This window comes from Camelina sativa, chromosome 7, assembly GCF_000633955.1.
Source record: "Camelina sativa cultivar DH55 chromosome 7, Cs, whole genome shotgun sequence".
NCBI lineage: Eukaryota > Viridiplantae > Streptophyta > Magnoliopsida > Brassicales > Brassicaceae > Camelina > Camelina sativa.
The window spans coordinates 27,322,904-27,327,760 of NC_025691.1; the positions used below are offsets into that span (position 1 = coordinate 27,322,904).

Here is a 4,857-nt window from a genome sequence, read left to right on the forward strand (position 1 = left end):
ATTTTAGAAAATATTTAGGAATTTTACAAAGTAAATATTTAATGAGATATTGTAATTAGTTGTTAATTGATTAAGGAGATATTTTAGGAGTTTTTGTTCTGCACAAAATCTTAGTTTTAAATTTTATTTTATAAACTAATATTAAAAATATTTAATATCAATGATATACTTGTAAATAAGTGTTAACTTCAGGATTTATTTAATAAATGTCTCAAAAAATGTATATATAGATAAATACATTATTACTCTTATGAAAATTACAATTCTACTCATAGTAAACTCTTAAAATTACCACATGAACCATATTACAGTGTTAGTTTGTTGGCGGGTCCGCCAAATGGCCCAAATCTACTAAACCCCCACCCACCATGGACTATAATATCCAAGGCTCACTTTCAAATGGCTCTATAATAGTATGCATACATATTAGGCTTTTCTTGCTAATTAAGAAAATTAACCTCTTAAACTCCCACACCTAACTTCTCCATGAACTCCCATAAAGTCTTATTTGATGATCCTCCAGGAGCCACTGCGGCTTCTGCCTTTGCCTTCCATTTCAAAGCATTCTTCCTCAACACCTCCGCTTTCTCCCCAATTGTCGCTTCCAAAAGCTTCTCTGTCACTTCCTCCCTCAGCACAACCCTATCCTCCATCGATCCACGACCAAGCCTAACTCCCGTCTTGAAAACATCAATGAGATAAACCTTAATGACTTGATCTCCCCATTGCGGTAAACAAACCACCGGAACTCCAAAAGCCAGAGCTTCCATTGTCGAATTCCATCCACAATGAGTGACGAAGCACATTACTGAAAGATGTGCCAAGACTTGCTCTTGTGGACACCAGTCCACAATCATTCCTTTACCTCTACTAGTTGCCTCTAATAGTTCTTGAGGCAATACATTAGTCTTGAGCTTTAGTATTTCTAGTGGAGGTCTAATCACCCACAAGAACGATAAACCAGAATTCAAAACTCCTTGAGCGATCTCTTCCATTTGTTCTTGCGTGAAGTATGCAACCGTCCCGAAAGAAATGTAGACAACAGATGATTTTGGTCTTGAGTCTAACCAGTCGAGACATTGTTCCGATGGTTTGCACATGTCAGCAGTTACAACAGAGGTCACTTCCTTAGCGAATATGGAAAGTGGTCCAATAGTTTTGATTGGACATAGAGTAGACATGTAGTCGAGCACTTCTTGTTCCATGGCATCAAAGGAATTAATTAGAACACAGGAGGGCTTCCTCAAATTCTTGAATTGTCCAAGAATCGCTTGTCGCAATTCGGAAAATTGAGTAGAAGGATGAAGATAGTTGGGGATTTCGTCGTGTTTCAAGACAGGAACGCAAGGGCGCTTAACATCAAGCTGAGGCTCTTTTCTGTCGGGAAAGAAACAGAGCCATTTTGGTAATGGTAATAAGCAGAGAAACAAGCGCAAGACTGGACCCAAAAAAGTGCACAAGGAATGTTGAACTCTTCCGCCACATCGCATACCCAAGGAAGGAAGGGATGATTAATCAAACACGAGATGGGCTCGTTCTTTCTCTCGTATCTTTTCACGAGTTCAGACAGGTCACGTTTTCCGATATTCTCAAGATGTGACATGTGCTGGGCATTGTCTTCTGTCCATTCATTGTCGTAAGATTCAAATCGTATTGAGCCGGAACCAACCGGTTGAAGCTCACTGTCGACGATCTTGTTTGCTTGTCTGTTGGATATGGGCTTTGCCCCATATGCCAACTCGGCCCAACAAAGACTCACCAGAGATAGAAGGACATGGGCCAACCTTGGAGGACAATCTCGGGATTTTACACAGAAAACCCTAGAATGCCCTAACTCTACATTCGCTAATAAATAGCTCGAGACATCTATTGGAAAAAGGATCCTGACCCGCGGACAATACCCACAGAGCAATACTTTGCATCGAAAACTGCTATTATCTTTCGTATAACTCGTTTTGTTTCAGTTCGTCATTTTAAGCTTACTAGTTCGTCTGTGGACTAACAAGCTCTAATACGACTTGTTTAAGTGACGATCTCACGTTTTCCCCGATTAATAAAGAACTTGCTCGCTCTTTCCCACTAAATCTTATTTGTTTAAACTGTGTAATCCCCCGGTACAAACAATTGGCGCCCACCGTGGGGCAAGAGTAGAGCGCTTCTTTTTGACGAATCAGCCGACGGTCCACATTACCATGAAGATTCAAGACTCATGACGAATTCCAGCGAAGGTCTCAACAACACTTCCGAACAGCCAACAGAGCAACGTTGGGGACGAAGACAAGAAATTTCCGTAAGTCCCTGATCGCGTCGACCTCCAGCGTTACCAACCTCGCGAGAAGTGGCGACCTCACAAGGAATGTCTGGACCTACAAATCCATGATCGTGCCGACCTTCGGCTCGCGCGTTGCTCATCTCGCGAGAAGAAGCGACCTCGCGAGAAATGGCGACCTCACCAGAAGTTGTTGAACACGCAAGTCCCCGATTGTGCCGACCTCCGGCTCCAGCGTCGCCGACCTCGAGGGAAGTGCCGACCATGGAGGAANGCCACCATGCTACCAGCGCTCGGCGCGCTGACCATGCAACAACGATCGAAGGCACTAGAAAACAACATTACCATTGCTCAAACGCCGGACGTGCCAATTCAACCTNGGTCTCAACAACACTTCCGAACAGCCAACAGAGCAACGTTGGGGACGAAGACAAGAAATTTCCGTAAGTCCCTGATCGCGTCGACCTCCAGCGTTACCAACCTCGCGAGAAGTGGCGACCTCACAAGGAATGTCTGGACCTACAAATCCATGATCGTGCCGACCTTCGGCTCGCGCGTTGCTCATCTCGCGAGAAGAAGCGACCTCGCGAGAAATGGCGACCTCGCCAGAAGTTGTTGAACACGCAAGTCCCCGATTGTGCCGACCTCCGGCTCCAGCGTCGCCGACCTCGAGGGAAGTGCCGACCATGGAGGAAATGCCGACCTCATTCGCATCTCTCTGATCTCTCTCAATACAACGAAAACTACCAGATTTGCCGAGCAAATCCAGATCGCTCCCTCGATCCGTATTGTAGCGACTAACCATCTCCAATCCATAATTGCCGACCTCGCGATTGGTAGAACCAGAGAGCAGCGCCGACCTCCGCTTATCGAAATCTCCATCGTTCCGTGTTCCGACACCGCTCTCGTCAAACCTGCTAGTGGTTTGCGCTGACCTATGCTCGCCGCCGAGCTCAGCATCTACCTCGATTGAGGTTGCCCCAAGAAAAGTGGCTTTGATCTCGTGAGTACCCTCGTCGGAACCTGCGACCGCAGATCTTAGAGATTCCATGTGATTGCTGCCCACGATGGACCTCGGCTCAAAATGCCGACCTCCGATTCTGACAATTCCGACCTCATCCTCACCTATCTCAAGGTCGCTATAATCACCCATCGAACTAACACGATCATGTCGGCCGACCATGGGCGATCTCACACAAAGGATGATGGACTGCGTCGGCTTAGGGTTAAGAGGGAGACCAAGCAAAAGAGAGAAGAGAGAGAAAGCATAGACACAAAAATAAAAAAATAGAGAGAGAAAGTTTACCTTTTATGATGAGGAAGCAAGTGAAGAAGAAACTGCTGCCACCATGCTACCAGCGCTCGGCGCGCTGACCATGCAACAACGATCGAAGGCACCAGAAAACAACATTACCATTGCTCAAACGCCGGACGTGCCAATTCAACCTTTTGCTTCCGCACGTGACGAGCATCGTCAAACCCTAGCTCCAGCTATTGCCGACTACGAGTGGCAACATCGTCTACGTACTTATCCTAACGAAAATGCAACTGCAGGTCACCATCATCGAACATCTCGAAAACCAGGACAAACAGATAGCCGAACGACGCCATGCTCATAACCTGGTTGAACTCTCCAATAGTTTGGCTCGAGGATACCTCCCTAGCCCTCCTAGAACTAACCCAAAAAATTCATGATGAACTCGCCGATGTCGCGAGAGCTAGTCTTCTGAAATTCTCGAATACCTCGCAGCGACATGCCGACCTGGCGCTAGAAGGATCTCCCTCGACGACAATGATCTCCCTTTAAGCCGAGCTCAATCTCACTCTCGGNTGACTAACCATCTCCAATCCATAATTGCCGACCTCGTGATTGGTAGAACCAGAGAGCAGCGCCGACCTCCGCTTATCGAAATCTCCATCGTTCCGTGTTTCGACACCGCTCTCGTCAAACCTGCTAGTGGTTTGCGCTGACCTANTTCGGAGACCTCAAACTCATTCACCGACCTCAATCTCACTCTCGGTGGTGATCTCAATCTTGACGACGACGATCTCAACCTCGACGACAATGATCTCCCTTTAAGCCGAGCTCAATCTCACTCTCGGCGCCGATCTCAATCTCACTCTCGGCGTCNCCCATGTGATTGCCGCCCACGATCGATCTCGGCTCAAAATGCCAACCTCTGATTCTGACAATTCCGACCTCATCTTCACCTATCTCAAGGTCGCTATAATCACCCATCGAACTAACACGATCACGTCGGCCGACCATGGGCGATCTCACACAAAGGATGATGGACGATGACGGCTTAGGGTTAAGAGGGAGACCAAGCAAAAGAGAGAAGAGAGAGAAAGCATAGACACAAAAATAAAAAAATAGAGAGAGAAAGTTTACCTTTTATGATGAGGAAGCAAGTGAAGAAGAAACTGCTGCCACCATGCTACCAGCGCTCGGCGCGCCGACCATGCAACAACGATCGAAGGCACTAGAAAACAACATTACCATTGCTCAAACGCCGGACGTGCCAATTCAACCTTTTGCTTCCGCACGTGACGAGCATCGTCAAACCCTAGCTCCAGCTATTGCCGAC

General features: G+C 46.8%; 1 pseudogene; it reads right to left on the bottom strand.

Annotated features, from left to right (window-relative positions):
- The window catches only part of LOC109125499, a 6,223-nt pseudogene continuing 1,827 nt past the window's right edge, over positions 462 to 4,857 (bottom strand).